A 12,973-nucleotide genomic window follows, 5' to 3' on the forward strand; every position below is an offset into this window, starting at 1 on the left:
TCCACTTCATTATCAGCACTGAGTTGCTTCAGCCTTGAAATGAGAATTTATTACTTTCCAGCCTAAAGATGAGTAGTTTTTAGACACATAAAGGCAAAACTATCAGCATACACCTTTGTTTCATCTGCTCGGAAATCTCCGAATAGACCCACCACAATTGTAAAACCAGGGAACTCCCTTCTTCCCTATTTAGGTAGCTGCCATAAAGTCCCATTTTTAACATCACTGAGAATACTGAAATATATCTGTGGAAACATTTTCTTTCCATTTAAATATCTTAAAGGTAACGGGGAGTTTGTTCCCTCAACAAAAGCAAGAAACCTTTAACATTAGGTACCTAGATAAAAAGTAATAGTTACATATTGTCAAACAGGTTTATGTAGTTTTGCCATCAACGTATACCTAGCCAGGTATATCTTGTCAAGATAAGACTTGAGGGAAAGTAAAACTTTGGGCTTTCATACACTCGTGAATCAATGCTTGAAACCCTGTGGGTTAAAAATGTATGGAGTGTGAGTGCACTACTCCAGCTTCACGTAGATGGAACTTCATTGATTTCTGGCAAGAAAGTAGAGTATTGCACTGATAAATCAGACCCCTGCATTTCCTACAGGTCTAACACAATATTTTCTAAGGCAACTTAAGTAAAAAAAAAAAAAGAAAAACATAACTAAACAAAAAAACCCCACCATAAACAAAACATCTAAGACACTCTCCCAAAAAGCAGCCGACCTTCTAAAACCAGAAAAAGCTTTGCAAAAAAAAAAGTCTTTATTTTAAACTATGTACTGATTTTAAAACGCATCTCTTGAACACATCATGAAAGTAGAATAGAAATAAAAGTTGTACTTATTTTGTAGTGACCTGAATTTAGCATCAGATGTTAAAATCAAGACATGAAATTTTGGTAGAGAGATAAAAGTCAGAACAGAGACCTGACCACATGCCGGATGATATTAGTGGCAGATGTGATCGTCAGAAGTGTGATGGCATTTCCTCTGAATAGGCGAATGTACTCTTCAAACTTTGATGTTAACATGATTAGCAATGAAAGTATGCTTTGTTCCTTTGCCTTCACATGGTCTCAATATTGGCAGTTATCGTTTACTTGTATTTTTAAATCAAATATTATCCTGCCCTGTATTCATGTGCAGATGCTTTGCACAATGCTGCTTTTTCTGTTGGACTTAAAAGAAAACTGTGAACTAGTGTACTGAACAGGGGCTAAATATATATTTCTTTTCTCTTTTACTTGAACCAAGCATTTGTATTTCCCAGTTTTTTACTGAAAGTCCTAATACCATTCGTTCCACTTCACACCAATATCCCTACTACTTTGTCCATGGCCCCCAGACAGCCGTTAATTGACTGCAAACACAACTTTATTGCAAAATGACTGCAGCTTTATTAAGCAACAGAATTTACAGACAATAACATAATCAATATAATATTAATATGTCACATAATTAAGTAGGATTCTTACAAGCTCTGCCTGTAGCCTGAAATATATAGAACATCATTGTGACCAGTAATAGCACTTGCCCAAAAATGATACAAATCTTAATTTCTAAAGTGGGAAAATTTATATCCTTTCTCAGTTGAAGGAAAGATGTACTGTTTATCTCACACACATCCTCATCAGTCACCTAAAAATTCTCATTCGTCCATCTTAAAATATAAGAGTTGTGTAAAAATGTTACTATAATGAAAGTTAGAATAGTGAGGTATGTTCCTGAGAACATACTGGGATCAACTCTAATACAAACTCCTGTAAGTACACCTGGAAATCAGTGATTCTTCCTGTATTTGACATGTTATTTGTGTGAGTAAATATGGCACGCTTGAACTCAAAGTGACAGGGAGTGATTAGTAAGTGAAGTATGGAAAAGAACGTCAAATGTTTAGCTAGATAAAATAGATAAAATATTGTCAAGTCTTGCACATTAGAATAACACCAAATGTCTTTCAGCTGCTGCAATAAATCTGGGTGTACTTACAAATATCTGTGAACCCAAAGGAGAGTTTACTATTTGCATGAACTCTTTCTGTACTTGAATGCATGACAGAATCTATTCAAATGGTATTTCTAAAGAAGAGAACTGAAAACATAACTTTCTAAAACCTTTCACAAACAATTTCTGAAGTTCTTCTATGCCTTCTTTTTAGCCAAAATATTAATTATTTTGTGGAGCAATGCCAAACCGGAAAGCCATTTCTGTGCTGCCCTGCTGGAATTTGGTTCTGTTGGCAGCACTGAGGTCAAATTCCCTGACCAAATACCCTTACTGCCTCCATATACTTTTGAAATGTTCTTTGGGGCATGGTAGGCATGTTGCTGCTTGAACAGGGAAATGGATGGGAGAGAATCATGAAAGTGTTCAACACCTCCAGCATATATCCTCCTTTACAGGCTCAATACCTCCTCCCTATAGGGCCTCTCTCACAAGGCTTTGTAACATAAAATCATGAGATCTTCAGGCCATGGCCTCATTCCTACTTTTTGCGCACAGAACGTATCTTCTCAAAAAGACATGGCACACATAGGCCTCTTATTTCTAAGTATGGCACCCAAGTAAATTACAGCATGCTACCTCTAGGAAATCATCAAATCAGGAGAAAATCTGGACAAAGTCAGATGCAGTAATTCAGATTCTACAGAGAGCACTGACAGTTTGGACCAAGTCAACTTCATGCAGAGAGGAAAGCAGTGACACATTAAGGAAGAAAAGTTGATGGAGCTTTACAAGCCAAAGGCAATATCTCTGCTTAGAACAGAGCTACATATAAGGAGGTCCATCATAAAAGACTGTTGTGCAGTTCATTCTCCTTTTGGAATGGAAGATGGGAAGACAGATCTCCAAACTAATAACTCACAACATAAAGGAGAAAAATGTGACAGAATCATAGAATTGAATAATAGAATCATTATGGTTGGAAAAGTTCAACCATTAATTAACTCTACCAATGTCCACTTCTGAACCATGTCCCTGAGCACTGTATCTAGATGGCTTTTAAATACAACCAAGGATGGTGATACAACTGCAAGTCCCTCAGCCACTTATCACAAGACTTATTCTCAAGACCTTCACCAGCTTTGTTGCCCTTCTTTGGACCCTCTCCAGCACCTCAGTATCTTTCTTATACTGTGGCACTCAAAATTGAACGCAGTACTCAAGGCGTAGCGTCAACAGTACCATGTACAGTGGGACAGTCGACACTGTCTCCTAAAGAAGCATACTTCCAAAGTGACAGACATCAAAACATCAGTCATGCACACAAGCCTATGAGTGACTCTTCCTACAATCTGCTTTCTAGGGACTTCCAACCAAGCAAAACAACCCCTTCAGCTTGTTTGGAATCATTGCTTAGTGATGGTGAGAACTATCCCAGAGATACTCTTTGACCACCATGTTTCCAGGCTGGCAGTCTCTTCCCTAATGCATCTAGAAGTTAGTCTTCTTCCACATATCAGTGAGCACTACTCACAAGCCAGAGTTACTCTCTCACTCTGCTTAGGATAGAGTTCTGTTACACCTACAGTGTTACACCTACAGTTATCTGAAAAACCCATACTGGGATATTCAGACTATCCTCTATCGCCCCCAGATGAGAGGGAATAATTGTCTTGTGCTGATTCCCATCTCCACAAGCTCCATTTCAGAACTTTCTGAGGAAATTCCCTCAACATCTCTAGGAAGCAAGACGATCAAATATTTAAGGAAGGGAGATCTACAGTAGAAAATACTAAGACAGTGCTCATTCTGTAGAAGAGGAGGCAGAGGGAAGGATGGAGATCACTTTCAGTCCAGACTTCACACAATTTCACCATCCCTCAGAGGGAATCTTGATTTACACATAGCACACTTCCATAACTAGTCCTATCCCTGCTGCCTGAACATGAGGATGGACATGGATGTAAGACCAGAATTTCCTCTGGCAGGGAACTGTGTATTATCAAACACAACAAGAAACAACCAGATCAAGAGCTGTGTCTCAGGAGAATCTCACAATCTTATCCACTCTGCACCCTTTCTTATGAATAACTGGGCAAACAGCCCAAAGCCTGATCTGGTTAGAATTGCACATCAGTTTTATACATTTGACAACAATAAAATATTTTTGTACTTTCCAACATGTGTTTGTTCTCTGGACCTGAGGTCCTTTGGGACTGCCCTTAGCTCTACTGCTGTTTTCCCTGTCTCCCCTGTGAGATGTGCATGCACATGCTCTGATCCTGGGAGATGGGAAGCTCTGCCCATTTGAGTATGGACTAATGGTGTCTAACAGAAGACCTGTAAGCCTCAAGTCTCATTCCAAGAAAAGCTTTGAAAGACATGACTGCCAAGTGCAAAAGTTCTCCCTGGGATTAATGTGAGAGACTGTGCTTCTTCTAAGACACGTACAGGCAGCATTTTTCTGCCATCCTTTGAAACTGATGGAAGGAGAAGTTTCTTTCAAGCAAAAAAGCAGCATTCTTATATTCCTCTGCTTGGATCAAGACTAGTAGAAGACTGGCCAGGATGGCAAGCTGTGATGTGTGTAGTGATGACTTGGGAGCAGCATCCTATTTCTCACCCTCTCCCAAAAGTTCAGTAAAATGATGTCCATATGCCCCCAATAGTGAGTTGAGGAGTATGTTTTCTGATATAAAGGGATAATGCAGGCTGGCACTCAGTGTGGAATGTTCCTTTTTTTTCCTTGTAGTTTCTCAAGAAGCTTAAAAGTGTCATTTTTTCAAGTAAGAAGGGAGGAGAATGTTTTCAGTTTGGAGAGGGAAGGGAGGGTAGAGTCAAACAGACATGGAGGTTTGGTGTAGAGAATAGAACAGTCAGGCTGTCTGCTGGCAGCAGCCTGTTCTTACAGCAACTCAAGGGAAAGCCTCCTATCTGCTGAGAGGATACAGAAGAAAAAACAAAGAGAATACTATTTGAGAGGGAGGACAAAGAAAGAGAGAATCAAGATACAAGTCTTGAAGCTAGGGAAGGGCCCTGAGGAGAGGGAATGGAGATGACCAATGAACACTTGAACAAATGGTCTTCAGCCACAGCCCTTCCATTCCAAGAGCAATACTGCCTGAAGCCACATCCAAGGTGAATGAGACCAGAGCTATGAGTGCCTCTTGTCAGGAGAGATCTGAGCAGATCATGGTTCCAAAGGTAAGAGCCACTTGTCAGTGATGCATGTGAGAACCCTTGCATTTTATGCTGGTGAACTTACCAAAGACCCAAAGGACCTGCATTGCATGCACAAATATCATGTACTATCAAAGGGTGCTTTCTATAGAGAGGTGACCATACTGAACCAGTTTCTTAAAGCTGGTAAGAGCCTATCAAACAAATATAGATAGGCTCAAATACTATAAGCTGAATATTACTGTGAGGGGGAGGACAGAGCAAAACCAATACCCTAGTGAGGCCGACAACATGCACACACCACTTACGAAAAAGCGATTGAGAGGGACAAGTTTATTGGCGACAACAGCATTTCTGTTATGCTTCTCTGATTCTTCATATACCTTGCATAAATTAGTAAGCGAGGGCCTAGGCAGACTGTAGGACTTGTCCTGCCTAAGAAAGGCATGTGTTTGGGGATTTCAAGGAGCCAAACAACTTAGCTTTGACATCCCTTTTGAGAGCATCCTCATACCCAGATAGCAGCCACAGAACATATATGGCAAGATCAGACTTTGTTAGCTTCCTGGTGGATTTACCACAGATTACCAGAAATACACAAATTTCCTGTGTTCACAGTAAATCAATTCCTCTTACCTCTTGTCCACATGTAATCACTTAAACTCACAGAGTGGCCCTTATGAGCAAGGCCTGGGAGAATAATTGCTTCACTGTCTAACGTACACATGCACCCACATATACAATAGTAGAAGGCCATATAATTTTTTTTAAAAGTAGTTGGTGACATGAACTGATTTCCACTTCCTCCTCTGTTCTACTGCTTTCATTTCTTGTAAAGTTAGTAAGAAGATCAGTATAGAGAAAATGTAACTTGAGAAGGAATTTATATGTCCCCTCAAGTTATTCCTCTCCAAAGGGAGATGCTGAATTAAAGCATTACTATCCCCTTAAGGTTCTAGATAGTAAGTCACAGGAGACACACAGGTTGCACACCTCCACATCTGATTCCCCTTAAAAGATGTTAATCTCTTCTGTTAGCATGGTAGTCTGTATTTTAATTCTACCAGCCGCACCATCACCGCTACTCTCTCCATTGCATCTCACTCTCTTTTTCAAAATGACGCCCTGTTTTGATTTCTTCTGTTCTTAAAAACTCCTTCTAGCAAAACCTTTGTGCTCTGTGGCATTTACCAGTATTATTCAATTTATATTCTTAAGCAGATTCCGAACTGCTGACGTTCAGAGAAGCAGTGAAGTAATTTTGCTATTATCCATCCTCGTAAATTTCCTGTTCCCTCACCAACCTCAAACATGCCTGTCTCAGATGAAGAAAGTATCCACTTCCCCTTTTCCTCATTGTGCATATAAAAGGAGAACCACATACATGGGTATATTTATCATAATCTCACTTTGCAAAACAGTATTTTTCAAGGTTTACCATCTCTTTAAAAACTATTTTTCCAGTTTTTCAATTGTTCTTATTTTACATATAATTTTGCATGTGAAATTGTAAATTATTTATCCTTTTGTACAAAAACATGAAGGATTTGCCTGGCATTTTTAGAAATCTGTTCATAAAAAAAATATAAAGCAATTATCCCAAATATTGCATCTTTGTGTAGGTTAGACTGTTTCGCTAAGTATATACTATGGTTTTCAAACAGAAGAAACCAAGAGTAGGCTCTTCAATCAATTTTACCACTGAAATACAGGAGTAATATTAAAAAAATTTTTAAGTTTAAAACAAACAAACAAAACCCAACTTTGATCTTAAGGCCTTCCTTACAACTGTAACCCTTTACAGGGCAAGCCACTCTGATGACTCGTGAGAATAAGCATAACTTGTAAACATCAGACTGCTTTCACTCACATAACTGAGCATGAATGTCAGTGTGTAAATTCAGATATGAGAGTCAAGACATTTCCAGTTATATCACTAGCGTTGACTGTGGTGAATATATTATGAGGCTGTGGATGCAGCTTACTGGAACCAGTTCGGGCTCCACCACCCTCCTGCAATCACTGCGAATCTTGGAAACATCCCATTAGACCTGAGTCTCTCTTAAATGAAAACCCTAATTCTCAGATTGAGGCTCTCATTTCTGCCATAAACAAAGTAGGTAACCTAGGGAAAGCACATCTCTACTTCTGCGCCTCTGTCCTCTGTATAGTGGAGGCACTGTTTCTTTGTTCTGTTCTGTGCAGATCTCATCTAGTACCATTTCACCTGTTCTAGGACAGAGGGTTTCTTCTACATTATATAGAGCTGGTTTTTAAGAGAATTCCAGGTACTGCTATTACAAAGCAAAGGAAAAATAATAATCACTTCCCCTGGGACTGTGAGTCTGAGCTGTTTGTTCTTTGATAGCCTAAAAAAAAGTCAAATGCACATATTTGAGCAAAATGTTACTATCATAGTAGAAACAAAAGATTATGGATGAATTTTTTTTTAAGATTAAAAAAACCTCAACCTATTTTAAAAGCAAGACTTTACGTAGCAGGCTGCGCAGTTTACCTTGCCCTTTGCTCTGAAACAGCTGGTAAAAGATCCTATGAAGTGCAGTGTGGTAAAACTGAACACTGATCTGATCTTTTTATGTAGCTTATATATGCCCAATGTTGCTTGCATTTAACATATGGATTTTCTTGAAATCAAGCTTTTTGGATACATTTATTAAGGCAGGTGATGTGTTTCCTGTATGTAAATTCAATGAGCCTGAATACAGAAATTTCACTTGCCTGTGAATTTTTCATGTTTCATATACCTAGACCTAGAAAATCTAACCCACAAGGTCCATTACTAGAACAGCTTTATTACTTTTGCTACTCTACTGTATTGTTATCAGACAGACAACATCCTGAATTTGAGTAAAGGTGCCGCTTGTTGGTTTGGGTTGGTTTTCTTTTCATTTTGTAACACCTAGAAATAATAGACAGAGAAGCTCCCTTCAAAGTCACACATGAAGAATGCAAATAGTTATTTCTAGCCAAATGTCACAGTTCCCATATTACATTATTCTAAATGTGTCTTTCAATCCTGTAACTGTTGTGAGGTGAATTGCTAATATTCGGTTATCACTAGTGATGTCACTAGGCAAATGCAACTGTATCAGAGGGATCAGCCCAAAGTCAAAACCGAAGTTTACAAGGATTGAGATGAAAGAAATCGATATAAATAACGAGAGGGCAGTGCTACAAGGCTCTGCAGTGATGGACTTGCTAACCCTAAACCCTTCCACCTGAATTCTAACAAGTAAATCAAAGCGCTTGTATCTGGATCAAGGCACTTTCTAGCTTTGCTTTAGTGACAGGGGAATGGGCATTACCCAGAAGCTGCAGGGTGATGTTCAGAGGCGGCTAACAAACCACCAGCTCAGCTTTTCTTTTCCACAGGGCAAGCACTCTAAATGCTCCTCCTCCCCTTAACTTGCTGAAACTTGCAGCTGTGATTCACAACCTGACCAACAGTGATAGATAACAAACCACTGACCTTGAGGGCAGCTTTGTGTGTCAGCCTTCTTATTGCGTTGAGTCACCGCACTCCTCATGTGTGTTATTTTAAGTAGCACATTTATCAGCCAGTACCAAACAGAATATGTGGCCATGTGTATTTTATTAGTGGGTTTTGGGTTTTAAAAAAAAAAAATCAGAAAAAACCCCACTTTATTTCAAAAAAGACTTGAAGGCTCTGACACACTTTAAAAATCTCCTTGTTTTCAGTTACAACATAAGGAATCTATATGGATACTAATATGTTTGCATTTGTAGCTTTTCCAGACCTTTTTTTTTTTTTTCTCCCAGCACACTGCAGTATAGCAATGTCAGAAATATACCATTCCCCATAACAGGACACATCTGTGGTGAATCTGCACAGAAGCAATTAATTTCCTTGTGGTATTTTTACACTGAGGGCTTAATGCAAGTCCCCGTTATACAAACAAAAAGCTCTAGACAGCTCCTGCTGCCTGATAAAAAAAAAATAAAATAAATCAGATCGAGAAGGGCTGTTTGGCCTAGGACTGCTACAGGCAATGACTTGTAATGAGGCATCCCAACACTAATTATGAAGCTTATTAAAGAGAATTGCCTAAGTTGTACTAAAGTGCATGCCATAATCACGTTAAGGGAGACATGCATACTGAATTTGGGTCCTCCAGTTTCTTCTCTTAAAGAAGTGGACCCACTACTTAATGAAGCGAATTTGGGTCTCTGTTTATAGCAGAAATATTATTGTGCTTGGCAGACTGGTCAAGATGAATTTGATGGAGAGGCAGGTGAGAATCCCAGCAGCTTGGTGATAATTCACACATCATAGCCTTCACAACTAACTAACATCTGTGGGCAACTGGGCCAAGAAACTGTCAAAAACCAATACTTCCAATCTAGGATTTTATTATTAAACTTCTCCCAGATCTTCACTAAGGTTGAAAAAGCAATATTTCAGTGTACTGTTTCTGGAAAGGAAAAAGAAAAAAAAACAAAACCCAAAACCAAAAAAGATTAATAAAGATGTTAGGAGGCTGAACTGCTGTGAGATTTGTTTAATTATTCCCCACAGTACTGCCCCAGCAATCTGCTGACATTTAGCCCCGACCTTGCAAATCCTCAGTAAATATTAATATATCAACTCAAACAGGGACCGTTGTTTTATTGGTTCACGGAGCTCAGAGAGATTCGCCACAGCAGTGAAAAATAATGTGCAGAACTGAGGAAGAACGGCTCCTTTGATATCACCTTCTGCTGCACACATGTGCTGGGAGCATCAACAAAATGGAAATTCTGTTACTTTGCCACAGCTGTAGAGTGACACTTCAGATGCCTTTGCTTCCCTTTGTACAGCCTGCTGGAATAATCCCAAAACCACAGTGGCAAGAGATTAGAAAACATACACACACAGGCGCGCGCGCACATACACACACACACACACACACACACACACACAGACACACACACACACAGGAAAAGAGAGAGAAAGAGAGAGAGATCACATTTTATTATCTTACACAGTGGAAATTTTAATAATGGTAAGCTCCCATCTTAAAACCTAATAAGCTTTGCTCAGAACAATGTGTGCGCTAATAAGAGCCATGGAGAGCTACGCACAATCCACTGGAATCTGTTTACTACGGTAACTTTGCTGTTTGCCTCTGTGAGCACCACATAAACTTCTTTTTCTCTCTGAACAGTTGCCGCTATTGATTGTATCCTAACGTATTTTATGTGTCTACCAGTCCTCACAAATCCTGACAAAATACCCCCAATTTATTTTCTCCCTTTTATTTGCTTGCCTCAAATGTAAATGTACATTATTAAAAATATCTTCTCATAACTACACTGCCATTACTAATAGACGAGTGTTTGATGTGGGTCAATACTGCATCCAAAATTGTTGGGTTTAGGGGAAAGGGCTGCTGTGCAACATTTGGCATTCAGATGTATTGAGCTGCAGAGTTAATGCGTGATTAATTTTATTCATAAAAATGTTAATCACTTCATTGTGAGATCTTTTTAACATTCTGTGCACCGAACACCTTTTAACTTCTTTTTTCACACAAGCTCACAAATGTATTTAATATTTTCAAACATTCTGTTATTACCAATAACACTGGTAATTAAACATACATTGAAAATGCAATATAAAGCTGGCAAGTAACGGCTCGGCACCAAACACAAATAGAAGACCGCTGCCTCTCTCGTGCCCCCTTCCCCCTTGGCAGCCACTGACCAGTTTCTTTAATGTGCACTTGTTTGCAGTCCTGGAGGCAATTTTTTTTTCCTCAAGCATGCTTCAACCCTCATTGACACAGCCGAGTATCATGAAAATAATACAACACTGTAGCATGTTATAGATGGTGCTAAAACTACCTCTGTTCTCAGGGAGGGAAGGATCGCAGCGTTAGACACATTGCTGCAGGTTGGAGGCTCCAGGGGTTTTGTTTTGGGTTGGGATGGGATGGGGTTTTTTTTGAGAGAAGCACTCAAGCCTCATTTGAGAGTGGTGTCAGGCATTGGTGGGTGTGCCGGCTGCACTCACTGACTTCTTGTTTCCAGCTGGGCAAGGCTATTGTGAACGTATTCAGCCAATGCACTCATGAAACTGGATAAATGGATTAGTGGATCAGAGACACCATCGGCATCTTCAAAAGGCAAACAGCAGCCTGCAAAAAGACTGACATTTGTGTACTGGGGCAGAGGGTGTGTGAATGCTCTGCCTCCTCCAAAGGGACAAGACAGTGATAAACTTTCCACACTGACCACCTCACTTTGTGCTACAATTGACCAACAAAACAAATGGATTGCTTCATTGTTTTTGAACTGTAGGCAGCACAGGGAAAGGGCTACTTGGGCAGCAACAAAGGACAATGTATTGTGTGGGGCCAACAGCTCAAAATAAAACCTTTAATTATCTACGGGTCAGCCATAAATCTGGAATAAAAATAAATGTTACTTTTTAAACTCGCCTTTAATTCTGCACAGTTTACGAGAGCACTTTCTATTCTTTCAGGAGACTCACTACTGGGACTCGATGCGCGCCCCACGTTTGCATTTTTGCGTTAGCCTGACTACAGTGGAACATGTTGGGAAACAAGTTTGGCTATCAGACGTGAAGGATGTCTGTAACGCTAATTAAAGTAAGTAAAAACAGATAAGAGATTTTTTTTCCTACTTTTTTTTATAAACGCCCATGCATGTATGCTCTTCACATACACAAAAGAGAAGCCAAAACTAATATTAATAATGGCGACGGGATCTGAGTAAATTAATTCCTCACAGAAGTACATTGTTTAGTTTTAAGAGCTCGTATTTTCGAAGTCTTAAATTTTGAGTACCTATTTCTATGGGGGTTTCAGTCTCCTGGTACTTCCAGCGATTCCTGTCCACATGGCTGGTTTTACAGGCAATCTATGAACGGCACTGCATGGGGGCACTGCACAATGGGGAACACCAACCTCGCCAGGAGCCGTTTCTGTAACTTTTCACTGAAAAACATGCCATGCAGGCCATGTTTATTGCATGTTCCAGTGTTTTACTTGATTTCTTAGTCCCATGTAAGATTTACTGCTGAAACGTAAAACTTGGCAGCTCAAAGCCTGGAATCGGGCCCCATGTCCCTCGTCGCCGCAGCTCCCACAGAGCCAGCAGCAGGCTCCAGCCTTGCAGAGGTGGCCATTCACGGCAAGGGGGACCAGTAGTCTTGCATGGCACGGCTCCATGATGGCCTCCAGCTTCTCGCAGGCTGCAGGCCCCTGCCAGTTTAGGCCACGGCCGCCTGACCTATGGCAGGCAACTGGGTTTTGGGGCTGCAGGTGGCACATGCAGGCCTCGGGCTCCCCTCCATCCACCAACAGCAGGACTACACGGAGGCAGGTAGTGTCAAACATGGGACTGAGGTGCAGGGCACTCACTGAAATGGCAGAGGGGCCTCACCCCCAAACTAAGCCAGAGGAAGGGGGAAAAATGCAAAGGTCCATGTTTTGAGACTTCCTTTCGCAGAGTGCTTATTACTCATTGGCCCTTCCCCTGCGCTGCTTGTGTGCCAGCATCCTGCCCAGCGTGCCGCTGCCAGCCTTGGCCATTCTTTACACCTCACCTTTTAAGGACATTTGGGAATTTAAAAAATAAAAACACACACAGAAAAACCCCCAACAACATCGGAATTAGCCAGGCGATGAAGACTCCCTTTAATGCCTTCCCTCCTCAGTCACAGCACAGGCTCGTAGCCTCCGCGACACTGCCTGGAACCGCGGGCGGGCTATGCCCTGTAGGGCGTCCTGGGCGCACCCCGGGTCAGCCTAAGCCCCTTTCTCGTCCAGGGGTGCCCACCCGACATGGCAGGCACC

This window comes from Mesitornis unicolor, unplaced genomic scaffold, assembly GCF_000695765.1.
Source record: "Mesitornis unicolor isolate BGI_N332 unplaced genomic scaffold, ASM69576v1 scaffold16727, whole genome shotgun sequence".
Taxonomy (NCBI): Eukaryota; Metazoa; Chordata; class Aves; order Mesitornithiformes; family Mesitornithidae; genus Mesitornis; species Mesitornis unicolor.